This window comes from Patagioenas fasciata, chromosome 6 (genome assembly GCF_037038585.1).
Source record: "Patagioenas fasciata isolate bPatFas1 chromosome 6, bPatFas1.hap1, whole genome shotgun sequence".
Classification (NCBI taxonomy): domain Eukaryota; kingdom Metazoa; phylum Chordata; class Aves; order Columbiformes; family Columbidae; genus Patagioenas; species Patagioenas fasciata.
Genome location: NC_092525.1, coordinates 42,156,381 through 42,181,620, shown reverse-complemented (window position 1 = coordinate 42,181,620; position 25,240 = coordinate 42,156,381).

The following is a 25,240-nucleotide window of genomic DNA, read 5'->3' as shown; positions in this document are numbered from 1 at the left end:
GGATGTTTTGGAAACTTTTCAGAGGCCTCGCTGGTGACAGGGGGGACAGCAGGCAGTGACAGGCCCGGGGCTGACAGGCTCCCCCTCCCCTAGCGGGCGCTCGGCTGCCACACCCAGCTGACATAGAACCTTTGTCACAATGCCCGCTACCGTGGTGAGGATGCGGGCACTCTGCAGGCGACAGGGACCCAGCAGGACTTGGTGTCAGCTCAGCAATTGCTCAGTTCCCCAAAGAAGCTGAATTCTGCAAATTGCTGCTTTTGCTCTTGAAATGATGTCATTAGGTGGGTGTTCAGGTGTAATACACTGAAAACCAGAGCAGAAATGCTGAAATATTCCCATGATATGCATGGTCTCTGCACCAAACCACCACGACTCAGCCTAAATACATCTGCCGCTTGTTCTCTTGTACGGCCAGCAGATTGTGGAAGTACAGTGTAAAAACCATCTTTATGGAGAGATCTTTGTGGTTTAGGCTTAGTCTAAGTGTCTCAAGTAGCCGGGGCTTTTGTTTGTGCCTAATCCATAAGGTCTGATGGCTTTCCTCCTCATCTCAAGATGAATGTGGTAGAAAATATAAATCAAAGAAACGTCCTTTGGCCTAGCCTTGCCTTGCCTTGCCTTATTTCCTTCTCATCCTGTTCTCTGTCCCAGCCTCTCTCACTAACCCCTCGTCTGGCTGCATGTCTCTTCTTTCCTCTCTCCTTTTCTCAAACTCTCCTGCTTCCTGGCTTTCGTCTTTCAATTCCTCCATTTCAGTCCTGCAGCCCGGCACTACTTTTTCCTCTTGCCTCCCTTTGGCCTGCTCCCTTGCCTTTCTCCCTCTGTTCCATATCCTTCTTCCCGACTTGTCTCTTGGAGACTTTTGGCCACTTTGCACCCAAGTCTGGGGATGTTTTGGAAACTTTTCAGAGGCCTCGCTGGTGACAGGGGGGACAGCAGGCAGTGACAGGCCCAGGGCTGACAGGCTCCCCCTCCCCTAGCGGGCGCTCGGCTGCCACACCCAGCTGACATAGAACCTTTGTCACAATGCCCGCTACCGTGGTGAGGATGCGGGCACTCTGCAGGTGACAGGGACCCAGCAGGACTTGCTGTCAGCTCAGCAATTGCTCAGTTCCCCAAAGAAGCTGAATTCTGCAAATTGCTGCTTTTGCTCTTGAAATGATGTCATTAGGTGGGTGTTCAGGTGTAATACACTGAAAACCAGAGCAGAAATGCTGAAATATTCCCATGATATGCGTGGTCTCTGCACCAAACCACCATGACTCAGACTAAATACATCTGCCGCTTGTTCTCTTGTACTGCCAGCATATTGTGGAAGTACAGTGTAAAAACCATCTTTATGGAGAGATCTTTGTGGTTTAGGCTTAGACTAAGTGTATCAAGTAGCCGGGGCTTTTGTTTGGACCTAATCCATAAGGTCTGATGGCTTTCCTCCTCACTCAAGATGAATGTGGTAGAAAATATAAATCAAAGAAACGTCCTTTGGCCTAGCCTTGCCTTGCCTTGCCTTATTTCCTTCTCATCCTGTTCTCTGTCCCAGCCTCTCTCACTAACCCCTCGTCTGGCTGCATGTCTCTTCTTTCCTCTCTCCTTTTCTCAAACTCTCCTGCTTCCTGGCTTTCGTCTTTCAATTCCTCCATTTCAGTCCTGCAGCCCGGCACTACTTTTTCCTCTTGCCTCCCTTTGCCCTGCTCCCTTGCCTTTCTCCCTCTGTTCCATATCCTTCTTCCCGACTTGTCTCTTGGAGACTTTTGGCCACTTTGCACCCAAGTCTGGGGATGTTTTGGAAACTTTTCAGAGGCCTCGCTGGTGACAGGGGGGACAGCAGGCAGTGACAGGCCCGGGGCTGACAGGCTCCCCCTCCCCTAGCGGGCGCTCGGCTGCCACACCCAGCTGACATAGAACCTTTGTCACAATGCCCGCTACCGTGGTGAGGATGCGGGCACTCTGCAGGCGACAGGGACCCAGCAGGACTTGGTGTCAGCTCAGCAATTGCTCAGTTCCCCAAAGAAGCTGAATTCTGCAAATTGCTGCTTTTGCTCTTGAAATGATGTCATTAGGTGGGTGTTCAGGTGTAATACACTGAAAACCAGAGCAGAAATGCTGAAATATTCCCATGATATGCATGGTCTCTGCACCAAACCACCACGACTCAGCCTAAATACATCTGCCGCTTGTTCTCTTGTACTGCCAGCAGATTGTGGAAGTACAGTGTAAAAACCATCTTTATGGAGAGATCTTTGTGGTTTAGGCTTAGTCTAAGTGTCTCAAGTAGCCGGGGCTTTTGTTTGTGCCTAATCCATAAGGTCTGATGGCTTTCCTCCTCATCTCAAGATGAATGTGGTAGAAAATATAAATCAAAGAAACGTCCTTTGGCCTAGCCTTGCCTTGCCTTGCCTTATTTCCTTCTCATCCTGTTCTCTGTCCCAGCCTCTCTCACTAACCCCTCGTCTGGCTGCATGTCTCTTCTTTCCTCTCTCCTTTTCTCAAACTCTCCTGCTTCCTGGCTTTCGTCTTTCAATTCCTCCATTTCAGTCCTGCAGCCCGGCACTACTTTTTCCTCTTGCCTCCCTTTGGCCTGCTCCCTTGCCTTTCTCCCTCTGTTCCATATCCTTCTTCCCGACTTGTCTCTTGGAGACTTTTGGCCACTTTGCACCCAAGTCTGGGGATGTTTTGGAAACTTTTCAGAGGCCTCGCTGGTGACAGGGGGGACAGCAGGCAGTGACAGGCCCGGGGCTGACAGGCTCCCCCTCCCCTAGCGGGCGCTCGGCTGCCACACCCAGCTGACATAGAACCTTTGTCACAATGCCCGCTACCGTGGTGAGGATGCGGGCACTCTGCAGGTGACAGGGACCCAGCAGGACTTGGTGTCAGCTCAGCAATTGCTCAGTTCCCCAAAGAAGCTGAATTCTGCAAATTGCTGCTTTTGCTCTTGAAATGATGTCATCAGTTGGGTGTTTTGGTGTAATACACTGAAAACCAGAGCAGAAATGCTGAAATATTCCCATGATATGCATGGTCTCTGCACCAAACCACCACGACTCAGCCTAAATACATCTGCTGCTTGTTCTCTTGTACTGCCAGCAGATTGTGGAAGTACAGTGTAAAAACCATCTTTATGGAGAGATCTTTGTGGTTTAGGCTTAGTCTAAGTGTCTCAAGTAGCCGGGGCTTTTGTTTGGGCCTAATCCATAAGGTCTGATGGCTTTCCTCCTCATCTCAAGATGAATGTGGTAGAAAATATAAATCAAAGAAACGTCCTTTGGCCTAGCCTTGCCTTGCCTTGCCTTATTTCCTTCTCATCCTGTTCTCTGTCCCAGCCTCTCTCACTAACCCCTCGTCTGGCTGCATGTCTCTTCTTTCCTCTCTCCTTTTCTCAAACTCTCCTGCTTCCTGGCTTTCGTCTTTCAATTCCTCCATTTCAGTCCTGCAGCCCGGCACTACTTTTTCCTCTTGCCTCCCTTTGGCCTGCTCCCTTGCCTTTCTCCCTCTGTTCCATATCCTTCTTCCCGACTTGTCTCTTGGAGACTTTTGGCCACTTTGGAGACAAGTCTGGGGATGTTTTGGAAACTTTTCAGAGGCCTCGCTGGTGACAGGGGGGACAGCAGGCAGTGACAGGCCCGGGGCTGACAGGCTCCCCCTCCCCTAGCGGGCGCTCGGCTGCCACACCCAGCTGACATAGAACCTTTGTCACAATGCCCGCTACCGTGGTGAGGATGCGGGCACTCTGCAGGTGACAGGGACCCAGCAGGACTTGCTGTCAGCTCAGCAATTGCTCAGTTCCCCAAAGAAGCTGAATTCTGCAAATTGCTACTTTTGCTCTTAAAATGATGCCATCAGGTGGGTGTTTTGGTGTAATACACTGCAAACCAGAGCAGAAATGCTGAAATATTCCCATGATATGCATGGTCTCTGCACCAAACCACCATGACTCAGCCTAAGTACATCTGCCGCTTGTTCTTCTGTACTGCCAGCAGATTGTGGAAGTACAGTGTAAAAAACATCTTTATGGAGAGATCTTTGTGGTTTAGGCTTAGTCTAAGTGTCTCAAGTAGCCGGGGTTTTTGTTTGGGCCTAATCCATAAGGTCTGATGGCTTTCCTCCTCATCTCAACATGAATGTGGTAGAAAATATAAATCAAAGAAACGTCCTTTGGCCTAGCCTTGCCTTGCCTTGCCTTATTTCCTTCTCATCCTGTTCTCTGTCCCAGCCTCTCTCACTAACCCCTCGTCTGGCTGCATGTCTCTTCTTTCCTCTCTCCTTTTCTCAAACTCTCCTGCTTCCTGGCTTTCGTCTTTCAATTCCTCCATTTCAGTCCTGCAGCCCGGCACTACTTTTTCCTCTTGCCTCCCTTTGGCCTGCTCCCTTGCCTTTCTCCCTCTGTTCCATATCCTTCTTCCCGACTTGTCTCTTGGAGACTTATGGCCACTTTGCATTCAAGTCTGGGGATGTTTTGGAAACTTTTCAGAGGCCTCGCTGGTGACAGGGGGGACAGCAGGCAGTGACAGGCCCGGGGCTGACAGGCTCCCCCTCCCCTAGCGGGCGCTCGGCTGCCACACCCACCTGACATAGAACCTTTGTCACAATGCCCGCTACCGTGGTGAGGATGCGGGCACTCTGCAGGTGACAGGGACCCAGCAGGACTTGGTGTCAGCTCAGCAATTGCTCAGTTCCCCAAAGAAGCTGAATTCTGCAAATTGCTCCTTTTGCTCTTGAAATGATGTCATCAGGTGGGTGTTTTGGTGTAATACACTGAAAACCAGAGCAGAAATGCTGAAATATTCCCATGATATGCATGGTCTCTGCACCAAACCACCACGACTCAGCCTAAATACATCTGCCGCTTGTTCTCTTGTACTGCCAGCAGATTGTGGAAGTACAGTGTAAAAACCATCTTTATGGAGAGATCTTTGTGGTTTAGGCTTAGTCTAAGTGTCTCAAGTAGCCGGGGCTTTTGTTTGGGCCTAATCCATAAGGTCTGATGGCTTTCCTCCTCATCTCAAGATGACTGTGGTAGAAAATATAAATCAAGGAAACGTCCTTTGGCCTACCCTTGCCTTGCCTTGCCTTATTTCCTTCTCATCCTGTTCTCTGTCCCAGCCTCTCTCACTAACCCCTCGTCTGGCTGCATGTCTCTTCTTTCCTCTCTCCTTTTCTCAAACTCTCCTGCTTCCTGGCTTTCGTCTTTCAATTCCTCCATTTCAGTCCTGCAGCCCGGCACTACTTTTTCCTCTTGCCTCCCTTTGGCCTGCTCCCTTGCCTTTCTCCCTCTGTTCCATATCCTTCTTCCCGACTTGTCTCTTGGAGACTTTTGGCCACTTTGCACCCAAGTCTGGGGATGTTTTGGAAACTTTTCAGAGGCCTCGCTGGTGACAGGGGGGACAGCAGGCAGTGACAGGCCCGGGGCTGACAGGCTCCCCCTCCCCTAGTGGGCGCTCGGCTGCCACACCCACCTGACATAGAACCTTTGTCACAATGCCCGCTACCGTGGTGAGGATGCGGGCACTCTGCAGGTGACAGGGACCCAGCAGGACTTGGTGTCAGCTCAGCAATTGCTCAGTTCCCCAAAGAAGCTGAATTCTGCAAATTGCTGCTTTTGCTCTTGAAATGATGTCATCAGGTGGGTGTTTTGGTGTAATACACTGAAAACCAGAGCAGAAATGCTGAAATATTCCCATGATATGCATGGTCTCTGCACCAAACCACCACGACTCAGCCTAAATACATCTGCCGCTTGTTCTCTTGTACTGCCAGCAGATTGTGGAAGTACAGTGTAAAAACCATCTTTATGGAGAGATCTTTGTGGTTTAGGCTTAGTCTAAGTGTCTCAAGTAGCCGGGGCTTTTGTTTGGGCCTAATCCATAAGGTCTGATGGCTTTCCTCCTCATCTCAAGATGAATGTGGTAGAAAATATAAATCAAAGAAACGTCCTTTGGCCTAGCCTTGCCTTGCCTTGCCTTATTTCCTTCTCATCCTGTTCTCTGTTTCAGCCTCTCTCACTAAGCCCTCGTCTGGCTGCATGTCTCTTCTTTCCTCTCTCCTTTTCTCAAACTCTCCTGCTTCCTGGCTTTCGTCTTTCAATTCCTCCATTTCAGTCCTGCAGCCCGGCACTACTTTTTCCTCTTGCCTCCCTTTGGCCTGCTCCCTTGCCTTTCTCCCTCTGTTCCATATCCTTCTGCCCGACTTGTCTCTTGGAGACTTTTGGCCACTTTGGAGACAAGTCTGGGGATGTTTTGGAAACTTTTCAGAGGCCTCGCTGGTGACAGGGGGGACAGCAGGCAGTGACAGGCCCGGGGCTGACAGGCTCCCCCTCCCCTAGCGGGCGTTCGGCTGCCACACCCAGCTGACATAGAACCTTTGTCACAATGCTCGCTACCCTGGTGAGGATGCGGGCACTCTGCAGGTGACAGGGACCCAGCAGGACTTGCTGTCAGCTCAGCAATTGCTCAGTTCCCCAAAGAAGCTGAATTCTGCAAATTGCTGCTTTTGCAATTGAAATGATGTCATCAGGTGGGTGTTTTGGTGTAATACACTGAAAACCAGAGCAGAAATGCTGAAATATTCCCATGATATGCATGGTCTCTGCACCAAACCACCACGACTCAGCCTAAATACATCTGCCGCTTGTTCTCTTGTACTGCCAGCAGATTGTGGAAGTACAGTGTAAAAACCATCTTTATGGAGAGATCTTTGTGGCTTAGGCTTAGTCTAAGTGTCTCAAGTAGCCGGGGCTTTTGTTTGGGCCTAATCCATAAGGTCTGATGGCTTTCCTCCTCATCTCAAGATGACTGTGGTAGAAAATATAAATCAAGGAAACGTCCTTTGGCCTAGCCTTGCCTTGCCTTGCCTTATTTCCTTCTCATCCTGTTCTCTGTCCCTGCCTCTCTCACTAACCCCTCGTCTGGCTGCATGTCTCTTCTTTCCTCTCTCCTTTTCTCAAACTCTCCTGCTTCCTGGCTTTCGTCTTTCAATTCCTCCATTTCAGTCCTGCAGCCCGGCACTACTTTTTCCTCTTGCCTCCCTTTGGCCTGCTCCCTTGCCTTTCTCCCTCTGCTCCATATCCTTCTTCCCGACTTGTCTCTTGGAGACTTTTGGCCACTTTGCACCCAAGTCTGGGGATGTTTTGGAAACTTTTCAGAGGCCTCGCTGCTGACAGGGGGGACAGCAGGCAGTGACAGGCCCGGGGCTGACAGGCTCCCCCTCCCCTAGCGGGCGCTCGGCTGCCACACCCACCTGACATAGAACCTTTGTCACAATGCCCGCTACCGTGGTGAGGATGCGGGCACTCTGCAGGTGACAGGGACCCAGCAGGACTGGGTGTCAGTTCAGCAATTGCTCAGGTCCCCAAAGAAGCTGAATTCTGCAAATTGCTGCTTTTGCTCTTGAAATGATGTCATCAGGTGGGTGTTTTGGTGTAATACACTGAAAACCAGAGCAGAAATGCTGAAATATTCCCATGATATGCATGGTCTCTGCACCAAACCACCACGACTCAGCCTAAATACATCTGCCGCTTGTTCTCTTGTACTGCCAGCAGATTGTGGAAGTACAGTGTAAAAACCATCTTTATGGAGAGATCTTTGTGGTTTAGGCTTAGTCTAAGTGTCTCAAGTAGCCGAGGCTTTTGTTTGGGCCTAATCCATAAGGTCTGATGGCTTTCCTCCTCACTCAAGATGAATGTGGTAGAAAATATAAATCAAGGAAACGTCCTTTGGCCTACCCTTGCCTTGCCTTGCCTTATTTCCTTCTCATCCTGTTCTCTGTCCCTGCCTCTCTCACTAAGCCCCTGTCTGGCTGCATGTCTCTTCTTTCCTCTCTCCTTTTCTCAAACTCTCCTGCTTCCTGGCTTTCGTCTTTCAATTCCTCCATTTCAGTCCTGCAGCCCGGCACTACTTTTTCCTCTTGCCTCCCTTTGGCCTGCTCCCTTGCCTTTCTCCCTCTGTTCCATATCCTTCTTCCCGACTTGTCTCTTGGAGACTTTTGGCCACTTTGGAGACAAGTCTGGGGATGTTTTGGAAACTTTTCAGAGGCCTCGCTGGTGACAGGGGGTACAGCAGGCAGTGACAGGCCCGGGGCTGACAGACTCCCCCTCCCCTAGCGGGCGCTCGGCTGCCACACCCAGCTGACATAGAACCTTTGCCACAATGCCCGCTACCGTGGTGAGGATGCGGGCACTCTGCAGGTGACAGGGACCCAGCAGGACTGGGTGTCAGTTCAGCAATTGCTCAGGTCCCCAAAGAAGCTGAATTCTGCAAATTGCTGCTTTTGCTCTTGAAACGATGTCATCAGGTGGGTGTTTTGGTGTAATACACTGAAAACCAGAGCAGAAATGCTGAAATATTCCCATGATATGCATGGTCTCTGCACCAAACCACCACGACTCAGCCTAAATACATCTGCCGCTTGTTCTCTTGTACTGCCAGCAGATTGTGGAAGTACAGTGTAAAAACCATCTTTATGGAGAGATCTTTGTGGTTTAGGCTTAGTCTAAGTGTCTCAAGTAGCCGGGGCTTTTGTTTGGGCCTAATCCATAAGGTCTGATGGCTTTCCTCCTCACTCAAGATGAATGTGGTAGAAAATATAAATCAAAGAAACGTCCTTTGGCCTAGCCTTGCCTTGCCTTGCCTTATTTCCTTCTCATCCTGTTCTCTGTCCCAGCCTCTCTCACTAACCCCTCGTCTGGCTGCATGTCTCTTCTTTCCTCTCTCCTTTTCTCAAACTCTCCTGCTTCCTGGCTTTCGTCTTTCAATTCCTCCATTTCAGTCCTGCAGCCCGGCACTACTTTTTCCTCTTGCCTCCCTTTGGCCTGCTCCCTTGCCTTTCTCCCTCTGTTCCATATCCTTCTGCCCGACTTGTCTCTTGGAGACTTTTGGCCACTTTGGAGACAAGTCTGGGGATGTTTTGGAAACTTTTCAGAGGCCTCGCTGGTGACAGGGGGGACAGCAGGCAGTGACAGGCCCGGGGCTGACAGGCTCCCCCTCCCCTAGCGGGCGTTCGGCTGCCACACCCACCTGACATAGAACCTTTGTCACAATGCTCGCTACCCTGGTGAGGATGCGGGCACTCTGCAGGTGACAGGGACCCAGCAGGACTTGCTGTCAGCTCAGCAATTGCTCAGTTCCCCAAAGAAGCTGAATTCTGCAAATTGCTGCTTTTGCAATTGAAATGATGTCATCAGGTGGGTGTTTTGGTGTAATACACTGAAAACCAGAGCAGAAATGCTGAAATATTCCCATGATATGCATGGTCTCTGCACCAAACCACCACGACTCAGCCTAAATACATCTGCCGCTTGTTCTCTTGTACTGCCAGCAGATTGTGGAAGTACAGTGTAAAAACCATCTTTATGGAGAGATCTTTGTGGCTTAGGCTTAGTCTAAGTGTCTCAAGTAGCCGGGGCTTTTGTTTGGGCCTAATCCATAAGGTCTGATGGCTTTCCTCCTCACTCAAGATGAATGTGGTAGAAAATATAAATCAAGGAAACGTCCTTTGGCCTACCCTTGCCTTGCCTTGCCTTATTTCCTTCTCATCCTGTTCTCTGTCCCTGCCTCTCTCACTAAGCCCTCGTCTGGCTGCATGTCTCTTCTTTCCTCTCTCCTTTTCTCAAACTCTCCTGCTTCCTGGCTTTCGTCTTTCAATTCCTCCATTTCAGTCCTGCAGCCCGGCACTACTTTTTCCTCTTGCCTCCCTTTGGCCTGCTCCCTTGCCTTTCTCCCTCTGTTCCATATCCTTCTGCCCGACTTGTCTCTTGGAGAATTTTGGCCACTTTGCACACAAGTCTGGGGATGTTTTGGAAACTTTTCAGAGGCTTCGCTGGTGACAGGGGGGACAGCAGGCAGTGACAGGCCCGGGGCTGACAGGCTCCCCCTCCCCTAGCGGGCGTTCGGCTGCCACACCCAGCTGACATAGAACCTTTGTCACAATGCTCGCTACCCTGGTGAGGATGCGGGCACTCTGCAGGTGACAGGGACCCAGCAGGACTTGCTGTCAGCTCAGCAATTGCTCAGTTCCCCAAAGAAGCTGAATTCTGCAAATTGCTGCTTTTGCAATTGAAATGATGTCATCAGGTGGGTGTTTTGGTGTAATACACTGAAAACCAGAGCAGAAATGCTGAAATATTCCCATGATATGCATGGTCTCTGCACCAAACCACCACGACTCAGCCTAAATACATCTGCCGCTTGTTCTCTTGTACTGCCAGCAGATTGTGGAAGTACAGTGTAAAAACCATCTTTATGGAGAGATCTTTGTGGCTTAGGCTTAGTCTAAGTGTCTCAAGTAGCCGGGGCTTTTGTTTGGGCCTAATCCATAAGGTCTGATGGCTTTCCTCCTCACTCAAGATGAATGTGGTAGAAAATATAAATCAAGGAAACGTCCTTTGGCCTACCCTTGCCTTGCCTTGCCTTATTTCCTTCTCATCCTGTTCTCTGTCCCTGCCTCTCTCACTAAGCCCTCGTCTGGCTGCATGTCTCTTCTTTCCTCTCTCCTTTTCTCAAACTCTCCTGCTTCCTGGCTTTCGTCTTTCAATTCCTCCATTTCAGTCCTGCAGCCCGGCACTACTTTTTCCTCTTGCCTCCCTTTGGCCTGCTCCCTTGCCTTTCTCCCTCTGTTCCATATCCTTCTGCCCGACTTGTCTCTTGGAGAATTTTGGCCACTTTGCACACAAGTCTGGGGATGTTTTGGAAACTTTTCAGAGGCCTCGCTGGTGACAGGGGGGACAGCAGGCAGTGACAGGCCCGGGGCTGACAGGCTCCCCCTCCCCTAGCGGGCGTTCGGCTGCCACACCCAGCTGACATAGAACCTTTGTCACAATGCTCGCTACCCTGGTGAGGATGCGGGCACTCTGCAGGTGACAGGGACCCAGCAGGACTTGCTGTCAGCTCAGCAATTGCTCAGTTCCCCAAAGAAGCTGAATTCTGCAAATTGCTGCTTTTGCAATTGAAATGATGTCATCAGGTGGGTGTTTTGGTGTAATACACTGAAAACCAGAGCAGAAATGCTGAAATATTCCCATGATATGCATGGTCTCTGCACCAAACCACCACGACTCAGCCTAAATACATCTGCCGCTTGTTCTCTTGTACTGCCAGCAGATTGTGGAAGTACAGTGTAAAAACCATCTTTATGGAGAGATCTTTGTGGCTTAGGCTTAGTCTAAGTGTCTCAAGTAGCCGGGGCTTTTGTTTGGGCCTAATCCATAAGGTCTGATGGCTTTCCTCCTCACTCAAGATGAATGTGGTAGAAAATATAAATCAAGGAAACGTCCTTTGGCCTACCCTTGCCTTGCCTTGCCTTATTTCCTTCTCATCCTGTTCTCTGTCCCTGCCTCTCTCACTAAGCCCTCGTCTGGCTGCATGTCTCTTCTTTCCTCTCTCCTTTTCTCAAACTCTCCTGCTTCCTGGCTTTCGTCTTTCAATTCCTCCATTTCAGTCCTGCAGCCCGGCACTACTTTTTCCTCTTGCCTCCCTTTGGCCTGCTCCCTTGCCTTTCTCCCTCTGTTCCATATCCTTCTTCCCGACTTGTCTCTTGGAGACTTTTGGCCACTTTGCACCCAAGTCTGGGGATGTTTTGGAAACTTTTCAGAGGCCTCGCTGGTGACAGGGGGTACAGCAGGCAGTGACAGGCCCGGGGCTGACAGACTCCCCCTCCCCTAGCGGGCGCTCGGCTGCCACACCCACCTGACATAGAACCTTTGCCACAATGCCCGCTACCGTGGTGAGGATGCGGGCACTCTGCAGGTGACAGGGACCCAGCAGGACTGGGTGTCAGTTCAGCAATTGCTCAGGTCCCCAAAGAAGCTGAATTCTGCAAATTGCTGCTTTTGCTCTTGAAATGATGTCATCAGGTGGGTGTTTTGGTGTAATACACTGAAAACCAGAGCAGAAATGCTGAAATATTCCCATGATATGCATGGTCTCTGCACCAAACCACCACGACTCAGCCTAAATACATCTGCCGCTTGTTCTCTTGTACTGCCAGCAGATTGTGGAAGTACAGTGTAAAAACCATCTTTATGGAGAGATCTTTGTGGCTTAGGCTTAGTCTAAGTGTCTCAAGTAGCCGGGGCTTTTGTTTGGGCCTAATCCATAAGGTCTGATGGCTTTCCTCCTCATCTCAAGATGACTGTGGTAGAAAATATAAATCAAGGAAACGTCCTTTGGCCTAGCCTTGCCTTGCCTTGCCTTATTTCCTTCTCATCCTGTTCTCTGTCCCTGCCTCTCTCACTAACCCCTCGTCTGGCTGCATATCTCTTCTTTCCTCTCTCCTTTTCTCAAACTCTCCTGCTTCCTGGCTTTCATCTTTCAATTCCTCCATTTCAGTCCTGCAGCCCGGCACTACTTTTTCCTCTTGCCTCCCTTTGGCCTGCTCCCTTGCCTTTCTCCCTCTGCTCCATATCCTTCTTCCCGACTTGTCTCTTGGAGACTTTTGGCCACTTTGCACCCAAGTCTGGGGATGTTTTGGAAACTTTTCAGAGGCCTCGCTGGTGACAGGGGGGACAGCAGGCAGTGACAGGCCCGGGGCTGACAGGCTCCCCCTCCCCTAGCGGGCGCTCGGCTGCCACACCCACCTGACATAGAACCTTTGTCACAATGCCCGCTACCGTGGTGAGGATGCGGGCACTCTGCAGGTGACAGGGACCCAGCAGGACTGGGTGTCAGTTCAGCAATTGCTCAGGTCCCCAAAGAAGCTGAATTCTGCAAATTGCTGCTTTTGCTCTTGAAATGATGTCATCAGGTGGGTGTTTTGGTGTAATACACTGAAAACCAGAGCAGAAATGCTGAAATATTCCCATGATATGCATGGTCTCTGCACCAAACCACCACGACTCAGCCTAAATACATCTGCCGCTTGTTCTCTTGTACTGCCAGCAGATTGTGGAAGTACAGTGTAAAAACCATCTTTATGGAGAGATCTTTGTGGTTTAGGCTTAGTCTAAGTGTCTCAAGTAGCCGGGGCTTTTGTTTGGGCCTAATCCATAAGGTCTGATGGCTTTCCTCCTCACTCAAGATGAATGTGGTAGAAAATATAAATCAAGGAAACGTCCTTTGGCCTAGCCTTGCCTTGCCTTGCCTTATTTCCTTCTCATCCTGTTCTCTGTCCCTGCCTCTCTCACTAACCCCTCGTCTGGCTGCATGTCTCTTCTTTCCTCTCTCCTTTTCTCAAACTCTCCTGCTTCCTGGCTTTCGTCTTTCAATTCCTCCATTTCAGTCCTGCAGCCCGGCACTACTTTTTCCTCTTGCCTCCCTTTGGCCTGCTCCCTTGCCTTTCTCCCTCTGTTCCATATCCTTCTTCCCGACTTGTCTCTTGGAGACTTTTGGCCACTTTGCACCCAAGTCTGGGGATGTTTTGGAAACTTTTCAGAGGCCTCGCTGGTGACAGGGGGGACAGCAGGCAGTGACAGGCCCGGGGCTGACAGGCTCCCCCTCCCCTAGCGGGCGCTCGGCTGCCACACCCACCTGACATAGAACCTTTGTCACAATGCCCGCTACCGTGGTGAGGATGCGGGCACTCTGCAGGTGACAGGGACCCAGCAGGACTTGGTGTCAGCTCAGCAATTGCTCAGTTCCCCAAAGAAGCTGAATTCTGCAAATTGCTGCTTTTGCTCTTGAAATGATGTCATCAGGTGGGTGTTTTGGTGTAATACACTGAAAACCAGAGCAGAAATGCTGAAATATTCCCATGATATGCATGGTCTCTGCACCAAACCACCACGACTCAGCCTAAATACATCTGCCGCTTGTTCTCTTGTACTGCCAGCAGATTGTGGAAGTACAGTGTAAAAACCATCTTTATGGAGAGATCTTTGTGGTTTAGGCTTAGTCTAAGTGTCTCAAGTAGCCGGGGCTTTTGTTTGGGCCTAATCCATAAGGTCTGATGGCTTTCCTCCTCACTCAAGATGAATGTGGTAGAAAATATAAATCAAGGAAACGTCCTTTGGCCTACCCTTGCCTTGCCTTGCCTTATTTCCTTCTCATCCTGTTCTCTGTCCCTGCCTCTCTCACTAAGCCCTCGTCTGGCTGCATGTCTCTTCTTTCCTCTCTCCTTTTCTCAAACTCTCCTGCTTCCTGGCTTTCGTCTTTCAATTCCTCCATTTCAGTCCTGCCGCTCGGCACTACTTTTTCCTCTTGCCTCCCTTTGGCCTGCTCCCTTGCCTTTCTCCCTCTGCTCCATATCCTTCTTCCCGACTTGTCTCTTGGAGACTTTTGGCCACTTTGCACCCAAGTCTGGGCATGTTTTGGAAACTTTTCAGAGGCCTCGCTGGTGACAGGGGGGACAGCAGGCAGTGACAGGCCCGGGGCTGACAGGCTCCCCCTCCCCTAGCGGGCGCTCGGCTGCCACACCCACCTGACATAGAACCTTTGTCACAATGCCCGCTACCGTGGTGAGGATGCGGGCACTCTGCAGGTGACAGGGACCCAGCAGGACTGGGTGTCAGTTCAGCAATTGCTCAGGTCCCCAAAGAAGCTGAATTCTGCAAATTGCTGCTTTTGCTCTTGAAATGATGTCATCAGGTGGGTGTTTTGGTGTAATACACTGAAAACCAGAGCAGAAATGCTGAAATATTCCCATGATATGCATGGTCTCTGCACCAAACCACCACGACTCAGCCTAAATACATCTGCCGCTTGTTCTCTTGTACTGCCAGCAGATTGTGGAAGTACAGTGTAAAAACCATCTTTATGGAGAGATCTTTGTGGTTTAGGCTTAGTCTAAGTGTCTCAAGTAGCCGGGGCTTTTGTTTGGGCCTAATCCATAAGGTCTGATGGCTTTCCTCCTCACTCAAGATGAATGTGGTAGAAAATATAAATCAAGGAAACGTCCTTTGGCCTACCCTTGCCTTGCCTTGCCTTATTTCCTTCTCATCCTGTTCTCTGTCCCTGCCTCTCTCACTAAGCCCTCGTCTGGCTGCATGTCTCTTCTTTCCTCTCTCCTTTTCTCAAACTCTCCTGCTTCCTGGCTTTCGTCTTTCAATTCCTCCATTTCAGTCCTGCAGCCCGGCACTACTTTTTCCTCTTGCCTCCCTTTGGCCTGCTCCCTTGCCTTTCTCCCTCTGTTCCATATCCTTCTTCCCGACTTGTCTCTTGGAGACTTTTGGCCACTTTGCACCCAAGTCTGGGGATGTTTTGGAAACTTTTCAGAGGCCTCGCTGGTGACAGGGGGTACAGCAGGCAGTGACAGGCCCGGGGCTGACAGACTCCCCCTCCCCTAGCGGGCGCTCGGCTGCCACACCCACCTGACATAGAACCTTTGCCACAATGCCCGCTACCGTGGTGAGGATGCGGGCACTCTGCAGGTGACAGGGACCCAGCAGGACTGGGTGTCAGTTCAGCAATTGCTCAGGTCCCCAAAGAAGCTGAATTCTGCAAATTGCTGCTTTTGCTCTTGAAATGATGTCATCAGGTGGGTGTTTTGGTGTAATACACTGAAAACCAGAGCAGAAATGCTGAAATATTCCCATGATATGCATGGTCTCTGCACCAAACCACCACGACTCAGCCTAAATACATCTGCCGCTTGTTCTCTTGTACTGCCAGCAGATTGTGGAAGTACAGTGTAAAAACCATCTTTATGGAGAGATCTTTGTGGCTTAGGCTTAGTCTAAGTGTCTCAAGTAGCCGGGGCTTTTGTTTGGGCCTAATCCATAAGGTCTGATGGCTTTCCTCCTCATCTCAAGATGACTGTGGTAGAAAATATAAATCAAGGAAACGTCCTTTGGCCTAGCCTTGCCTTGCCTTGCCTTATTTCCTTCTCATCCTGTTCTCTGTCCCTGCCTCTCTCACTAACCCCTCGTCTGGCTGCATATCTCTTCTTTCCTCTCTCCTTTTCTCAAACTCTCCTGCTTCCTGGCTTTCATCTTTCAATTCCTCCATTTCAGTCCTGCAGCCCGGCACTACTTTTTCCTCTTGCCTCCCTTTGGCCTGCTCCCTTGCCTTTCTCCCTCTGCTCCATATCCTTCTTCCCGACTTGTCTCTTGGAGACTTTTGGCCACTTTGCACCCAAGTCTGGGGATGTTTTGGAAACTTTTCAGAGGCCTCGCTGGTGACAGGGGGGACAGCAGGCAGTGACAGGCCCGGGGCTGACAGGCTCCCCCTCCCCTAGCGGGCGCTCGGCTGCCACACCCACCTGACATAGAACCTTTGTCACAATGCCCGCTACCGTGGTGAGGATGCGGGCACTCTGCAGGTGACAGGGACCCAGCAGGACTGGGTGTCAGTTCAGCAATTGCTCAGGTCCCCAAAGAAGCTGAATTCTGCAAATTGCTGCTTTTGCTCTTGAAATGATGTCATCAGGTGGGTGTTTTGGTGTAATACACTGAAAACCAGAGCAGAAATGCTGAAATATTCCCATGATATGCATGGTCTCTGCACCAAACCACCACGACTCAGCCTAAATACATCTGCCGCTTGTTCTCTTGTACTGCCAGCAGATTGTGGAAGTACAGTGTAAAAACCATCTTTATGGAGAGATCTTTGTGGTTTAGGCTTAGTCTAAGTGTCTCAAGTAGCCGGGGCTTTTGTTTGGGCCTAATCCATAAGGTCTGATGGCTTTCCTCCTCACTCAAGATGAATGTGGTAGAAAATATAAATCAAGGAAACGTCCTTTGGCCTAGCCTTGCCTTGCCTTGCCTTATTTCCTTCTCATCCTGTTCTCTGTCCCTGCCTCTCTCACTAACCCCTCGTCTGGCTGCATGTCTCTTCTTTCCTCTCTCCTTTTCTCAAACTCTCCTGCTTCCTGGCTTTCGTCTTTCAATTCCTCCATTTCAGTCCTGCAGCCCGGCACTACTTTTTCCTCTTGCCTCCCTTTGGCCTGCTCCCTTGCCTTTCTCCCTCTGTTCCATATCCTTCTTCCCGACTTGTCTCTTGGAGACTTTTGGCCACTTTGCACCCAAGTCTGGGGATGTTTTGGAAACTTTTCAGAGGCCTCGCTGGTGACAGGGGGGACAGCAGGCAGTGACAGGCCCGGGGCTGACAGGCTCCCCCTCCCCTAGCGGGCGCTCGGCTGCCACACCCACCTGACATAGAACCTTTGTCACAATGCCCGCTACCGTGGTGAGGATGCGGGCACTCTGCAGGTGACAGGGACCCAGCAGGACTTGGTGTCAGCTCAGCAATTGCTCAGTTCCCCAAAGAAGCTGAATTCTGCAAATTGCTGCTTTTGCTCTTGAAATGATGTCATCAGGTGGGTGTTTTGGTGTAATACACTGAAAACCAGAGCAGAAATGCTGAAATATTCCCATGATATGCATGGTCTCTGCACCAAACCACCACGACTCAGCCTAAATACATCTGCCGCTTGTTCTCTTGTACTGCCAGCAGATTGTGGAAGTACAGTGTAAAAACCATCTTTATGGAGAGATCTTTGTGGTTTAGGCTTAGTCTAAGTGTCTCAAGTAGCCGGGGCTTTTGTTTGGGCCTAATCCATAAGGTCTGATGGCTTTCCTCCTCACTCAAGATGAATGTGGTAGAAAATATAAATCAAGGAAACGTCCTTTGGCCTACCCTTGCCTTGCCTTGCCTTATTTCCTTCTCATCCTGTTCTCTGTCCCTGCCTCTCTCACTAAGCCCTCGTCTGGCTGCATGTCTCTTCTTTCCTCTCTCCTTTTCTCAAACTCTCCTGCTTCCTGGCTTTCGTCTTTCAATTCCTCCATTTCAGTCCTGCCGCTCGGCACTACTTTTTCCTCTTGCCTCCCTTTGGCCTGCTCCCTTGCCTTTCTCCCTCTGCTCCATATCCTTCTTCCCGACTTGTCTCTTGGAGACTTTTGGCCACTTTGCACCCAAGTCTGGGCATGTTTTGGAAACTTTTCAGAGGCCTCGCTGGTGACAGGGGGGACAGCAGGCAGTGACAGGCCCGGGGCTGACAGGCTCCCCCTCCCCTAGCGGGCGCTCGGCTGCCACACCCACCTGACATAGAACCTTTGTCACAATGCCCGCTACCGTGGTGAGGATGCGGGCACTCTGCAGGTGACAGGGACCCAGCAGGACTGGGTGTCAGTTCAGCAATTGCTCAGGTCCCCAAAGAAGCTGAATTCTGCAAATTGCTGCTTTTGCTCTTGAAATGATGTCATCAGGTGGGTGTTTTGGTGTAATACACTGAAAACCAGAGCAGAAATGCTGAAATATTCCCATGATATGCATGGTCTCTGCACCAAACCACCACGACTCAGCCTAAATACATCTGCCGCTTGTTCTCTTGTACTGCCAGCAGATTGTGGAAGTACAGTGTAAAAACCATCTTTATGGAGAGATCTTTGTGGTTTAGGCTTAGTCTAAGTGTCTCAAGTAGCCGGGGCTTTTGTTTGGGCCTAATCCATAAGGTCTGATGGCTTTCCTCCTCACTCAAGATGAATGTGGTAGAAAATATAAATCAAGGAAACGTCCTTTGGCCTACCCTTGCCTTGCCTTGCCTTATTTCCTTCTCATCCTGTTCTCTGTCCCTGCCTCTCTCACTAACCCCTCGTCTGGCTGCATGTCTCTTCTTTCCTCTCTCCTTTTCTCAAACTCTCCTGCTTCCTGGCTTTCGTCTTTCAATTCCTCCATTTCAGTCCTGCAGCCCGGCACTACTTTTTCCTCTTGCCTCCCTTTGGCCTGCTCCCTTGCCTTTCTCCCTCTGCTCCATATCCTTCTTCCCGACTTGTCTCTTGGAGACTTTTGGCCACTTTGCACCCAAGTCTGGGGATGTTTTGGAAACTTTTCAGAGGCCTCGCTGGTGACAGGGGGGACAGCAGGCAGTGACAGGCCCGGGGCTGACAGGCTCCCCCTCCCCTAGCGGGCGCTCGGCTGCCACACCCAGCTGACATAGAACCTTTGTCACAATGCCCGCTACCGTGGGGAGGATGCGGGCACTCTGCAGGTGACAGGGACCCAGCAGGACTTGCTGTCAGTTCAGCAATTGCTCAGTTCCCCAAAGAAGCTGAATTCTGCAAATTGCTGCTTTTGCTCTTGAAATGATGTCATCAGGTGGGTGTTTTGGTGTAATACACTGAAAACCAGAGCAGAAATGCTGAAATATTCCCATGATATGCATGGTCTCTGCACCAAACCACCACGACTCAGCCTAAATACATCTGCCGCTTGTTCTCTTGTACTGCCAGCAGATTGTGGAAGTACAGTGTAAAAACCATCTTTATGGAGAGATCTTTGTGGTTTAGGCTTAGTCTAAGTGTCTCAAGTAGCAGGGGCTTTTGTTTGGGCCTAATCCATAAGGTCTGATGGCTTTCCTCCTCATCTCAAGATGAATGTGGTAGAAAATATAAATCAAAGAAACGTCCTTTGGCCTAGCCTTGCCTTGCCTTGCCTTATTTCCTTCTCATCCTGTTCTCTGTCCCAGCCTCTCTCACTAAGCCCTCGTCTGGCTGCATGTCTCTTCTTTCCTCTCTCCTTTTCTCAAACTCTCCTGCTTCCTGGCTTTCGTCTTTCAATTCCTCCATTTCAGTCCTGCAGCCCGGCACTACTTTTTCCTCTTGCCTCCCTTTGGCCTGCTCCCTTGCCTTTCTCCCTCTGCTCCATATCCTTCTTCCCGACTTGTCTCTTGGAGACTTTTGGCCACTTTGCACCCAAGTCTGGGGATGTTTTGGAAACTTTTCAGAGGCCTCGCTGGTGACAGGGGGGACAGCAGGCAGTGACAGGCCCGGGGCTGACAGGCTCCCCCTCCCCTAGCGGGCGCTCGGCTGCCACACCCAGCTGACATAGAACCTTTGTCACAATGCCCGCTACCGTGGTGAGGATGCGGGCACTCTGCAGGTGACAGGGACCCAGCAGGACTGGGTGTCAGTTCAGCAATTGCTCAGTTCCCAAAAGAAGCTGAATTCTGCAAATTGCTGCTTTTGCTCTTGAAATGATGTCATCAGGTGGGTGTTTTGGTGTAATACACTGAAAACCAGAGCAGAAATGCTGAAATATTCCCATGATATGCATGGTCTCTGCACCAAACCACCACGACTCAGCCTAAATACATCTGCCGCTTGTTCTCTTGTACTGCCAGCAGATTGTGGAAGTACAGTGTAAAAACCATCTTTATGGAGAGATCTTTGTGGTTTAGGCTTAGTCTAAGTGTCTCAAGTAGCCGGGGCTTTTGTTTGGGCCTAATCCATAAGGTCTGATGGCTTTCCTCCTCACTCAAGATGAATGTGGTAGAAAATATAAATCAAAGAAACGTCCTTTGGCCTAGCCTTGCCTTGCCTTGCCTTATTTCCTTCTCATCCTGTTCTCTGTCCCAGCCTCTCTCACTAACCCCTCGTCTGGCTGCATGTCTCTTCTTTCCTCTCTCCTTTTCTCAAACTCTCCTGCTTCCTGGCTTTCGTCTTTCAATTCCTCCATTTCAGTCCTGCAGCCCAGCACTACTTTTTCCTCTTGCCTCCCTTTGGCCTGCTCCCTTGGCTTTCTCCCTCTGCTCCATATCCTTCTTCCCGACTTGTCTCTTGGAGACTTTTGGCCACTTTGCACCCAAGTCTGGGGATGTTTTGGAAACTTTTCAGAGGCCTCGCTGGTGACAGGGGGGACAGCAGGCAGTGACAGGCCCGGGGCTGACAGGCTCCCCCTCCCCTAGCGGGCGCTCGGCTGCCACACCCAGCTGACATAGAACCTTTGTCACAATGCCCGCTACCGTGGGGAGGATGCGGGCACTCTGCAGGTGACAAGGACCCAGCAGGACTTGCTGTCAGTTCAGCAATTGCTCAGTTCCCCAAAGAAGCTGAATTCTGCAAATTGCTCCTTTTGCTCTTGAAATGATGTCATCAGGTGGGTGTTTTGGTGTAATACACTGAAAACCAGAGCAGAAATGCTGAAATATTCCCATGATATGCATGGTCTCTGCACCAAACCACCACGACTCAGCCTAAATACATCTGCCGCTTGTTCTCTTGTACTGCCAGCAGATTGTGGAAGTACAGTGTAAAAACCATCTTTATGGAGAGATCTTTGTGGTTTAGGCTTAGTCTAAGTGTCTCAAGTAGCGGGGGCTTTTGTTTGGGCCTAATCCATAAGGTCTGATGGCTTTCCTCCTCATCTCCAGATGAATGTGGTAGAAAATATAAATCAAAGAAACGTCCTTTGGCCTAGCCTTGCCTTGCCTTGCCTTATTTCCTTCTCATCCTGTTCTCTGTCCCAGCCTCTCTCACTAACCCCTCGTCTGGCTGCATGTCTCTTCCTTCCTCTCTCCTTTTCTCAAACTCTCCTGCTTCCTGGCTTTCGTCTTTCAATTCCTCCATTTCAGTCCTGCAGCCCGGCACTACTTTTTCCTCTTGCCTCCCTTTGGCCTGCTCCCTTGCCTTTCTCCCTCTGTTCCATATCCTTCTTCCCGACTTGTCTCTTGGAGACTTTTGGCCACTTTGCACCCAAGTCTGGGGATGTTTTGGAAACTTTTCAGAGGCCTCGCTGGTGACAGGGGGGACAGCAGGCAGTGACAGGCCTGGGGCTGACAGACTCCCCCTCCCCTAGTGGGCGCTCGGCTGCCACACCCAGCTGACATAGAACCTTTGTCACAATGCCCGCTACCGTGGTGAGGATGCGGGCACTCTGCAGGTGACAGGGACCCAGCAGGACTGGGTGTCAGTTCAGCAATTGCTCAGTTCCACAAAGAAGCTGAATTCTGCAAATTGCTGCTTTTGCTCTTGAAATGATGTCATCAGGTGGGTGTTTTGGTGTAATACAGTGAAAACCAGAGCAGAAATGCTGAAATATTCCCATGATATGCATGGTCTCTGCACCAAACCACCACGACTCAGCCTAAATACATCTGCCGCTTGTTCTCTTGTACTGCCAGCAGATTGTGGAAGTACAGTGTAAAAACCATCTTTATGGAGAGATCTTTGTGGTTTAGGCTTAGTCTAAGTGTCTCAAGTAGCCGGGGCTTTTGTTTGGGCCTAATCCATAAGGTCTGATGGCTTTCCTCCTCACTCAAGATGAATGTGGTAGAAAATATAAATCAAAGAAACGTCCTTTGGCCTAGCCTTGCCTTGCCTTGCCTTATTTCCTTCTCATCCTGTTCTCTGTCCCAGCCTCTCTCACTAACCCCTCGTCTGGCTGCATGTCTCTTCTTTCCTCTCTCCTTTTCTCAAACTCTCCTGCTTCCTGGCTTTCGTCTTTCAATTCCTCCATTTCAGTCCTGCAGCCCGGCACTACTTTTTCCTCTTGCCTCCCTTTGGCCTGCTCCCTTGCCTTTCTCCCTCTGTTCCATATCCTTCTTCCCGACTTGTCTCTTGGAGACTTTTGGCCACTTTGCACCCAAGTCTGGGGATGTTTTGGAAACTTTTCAGAGGCCTCGCTGGTGACAGGGGGGACAGCAGGCAGTGACAGGCCTGGGGCTGACAGACTCCCCCTCCCCTAGCGGGCGCTCGGCTGCCACACCCAGCTGACATAGAACCTTTGTCACAATGCTCGCTACCGTGGTGAGGATGCGGGCACTCTGCAGGTGACAGGGACCCAGCAGGACTGGGTGTCAGTTCAGCAATTGCTCAGTTCCCCAAAGAAGCTGAATTCTGCAAATTGCTGCTTTTGCTCTTGAAATGATGTCATCAGGTGGGTGTTTTGGTGTAATACAGTGAAAACCAGAGCAGAAATGCTGAAATATTCCCATGATATGCATGGTCTCTGCACCAAACCACCACGACTCAGCCTAAATACATCTGCCGCTTGTTCTCTTGTACTGCCAGCAGATTGTGGAAGTACAGTGTAAAAACCATCTTTATGGAGAGATCTTTGTGGTTTAGGCTTAGTCTAAGTGTCTCAAGTAGCCGGGGCTTTTGTTTGGGCCTAATCCATAAAGTCTGATGGCTTTCCTCCTCACTCAAGATGAATGTGGTAGAAAATATAAATCAAAGAAACGTCCTTTGGCCTAGCCTTGCCTTGCCTTGCCTTATTTCCTTCTCATCCTGTTCTCTGTCCCAGCCTCTCTCACTAACCCCTCGTCTGGCTGCATGTCTCTTCTTTCCTCTCTCCTTTTCTCAAACTCTCCTGCTTCCTGGCTTTCGTCTTTCAATTCCTCCATTTCAGTCCTGCAGCCCGGCACTACTTTTTCCTCTTGCCTCCCTTTGGCCTGCCCCCATGGCTTTCTCCCTCTGCTCCATATCCTTCTTCCCGACTTGTCTCTTGGAGACTTTTGGCCACTTTGCACCCAAGTCTGGGGATGTTTTGGAAACTTTTCAGAGGCCTCGCTGGTGACAGGGGGGACAGCAGGCAGTGACAGGCCCGGGGCTGACAGGCTCCCCCTCCCCTAGCGGGCGCTCGGCTGCCACACCCAGCTGACATAGAACCTTTGTCACAATGCCCGCTACCGTGGGGAGGATGCGGGCACTCTGCAGGTGACAAGGACCCAGCAGGACTTGCTGTCAGTTCAGCAATTGCTCAGTTCCCCAAAGAAGCTGAATTCTGCAAATTGCTGCTTTTGCTCTTGAAATGATGTCATCAGGTGGGTGTTTTGGTGTAATACACTGAAAACCAGAGCAAAAATGCTGAAATATTCCCATGATATGCATGGTCTCTGTACCAAACCACCACGACTCAGCCTAAATACATCTGCCACTTGTTCTCTTGTACTGCCAGCAGATTGTGGAAGTACAGTGTAAAAACCATCTTTATGGAGAGATCTTTGTGGTTTAGGCTTAGTCTAAGTGTCTCAAGTAGCGGGGGCTTTTGTTTGGGCCTAATCCATAAGGTCTGATGGCTTTCCTCCTCATCTCAAGATGAATGTGGTAGAAAATATAAATCAAAGAAACGTCCTTTGGCCTAGCCTTGCCTTACCTTGCCTTATTTCCTTCTCATCCTGTTCTCTGTCCCAGCCTCTCTCACTAACCCCTCGTCTGGCTGCATGTCTCTTCTTTCCTCTCTCCTTTTCTCAAACTCTCCTGCTTCCTGGCTTCCGTCTTTCAATTCCTCCATTTCAGTCCTGCAGCCCGGCACTACTTTTTCCTCTTGCCTCCCTTTGGCCTGCTCCCTTGGCTTTCTCCCTCTGTTCCATATCCTTCTTCCCGACTTGTCTCTTGGAGACTTTTGGCCACTTTGGAGACAAGTCTGGGGATGTTTTGGAAACTTTTCAGAGGCCTCGCTGGTGACAGGGGGGACAGCAGGCAGTGACAGGCCCGGGGCTGACAGGCTCCCCCTCCCCTAGCGGGCGCTCGGCTGCCGCACCCAGCTGACATAGAACCTTTGTCACAATGCTCGCTATCGTGGTGAGGATGCGGGCACTCTGCAGGTGACAGGGACCCAGCAGGACTTGCTGTCAGCTCAGCAATTGCTCAGTTCCCCAAAGAAGCTGAATTCTGCAAATTGCTGCTTTTGCGCTTGAAATGATGTCATCAGGTGGGTGTTTAGGTATAATACACTGAAAACCAGAGCAGAAATGCTGAAATATTCCCATGATATGCATGGTCTCTGCACTAAACCACCACGACTCAGCCTAAATACATCTGCCGCTTGTTCTCTTGTACTGCCAGCAGATTGTGGAAGTACAGTGTAAAAACCATCTTTATGGAGAGATCTTTGTGGTTTAGGCTTAGTCTAAGTGTCTCAAGTAGCGGGGGCTTTTGTTTGGGCCTAATCCATAAGGTCTGATGGCTTTCCTCCTCATCTCAAGATGAATGTGGTAGAAAATATAAATCAAAGAAACGTCCTTTGGCCTAGCCTTGCCTTGCCTTGCCTTATTTCCTTCTCATCCTGTTCTCTGTCCCAGCCTCTCTCACTAACCCCTCGTCTGGCTGCATGTCTCTTCTTTCCTCTCTCCTTTTCTCAAACTCTCCTGCTTCCTGGCTTTCGTCTTTCAATTCCTCCATTTCAGTCCTGCAGCCCGGCACTACTTTTTCCTCTTGCCTCCCTTTGCCCTGCTCCCTTGCCTTTCTCCCTCTGTTCCATATCCTTCTGCCCGACTTGTCTCTTGGAGACTTTTGGCCACTTTGCACCCAAGTCTGGGGATGTTTTGGAAACTTTTCAGAGGCCTCGCTGGTGACAGGGGGGACAGCAGGCAGTGACAGGCCTGGGGCTGACAGACTCCCCCTCCCCTAGCGGGCGCTCGGCTGCCACACCCAGCTGACATAGAACCTTTGTCACAATGCCCGCTACCGTGGTGAGGATGCAGGCACTCTGCAGGTGACAGGGACCCAGCAGGACTGGGTGTCAGTTCAGCAATTGCTCAGTTCCCCAAAGAAGCTGAATTCTGCAAATTGCTGCTTTTGCTCTTGAAATGATGTCATCAGGTGGGTGTTTTGGTGTAATACAGTGAAAACCAGAGCAGAAATGCTGAAATA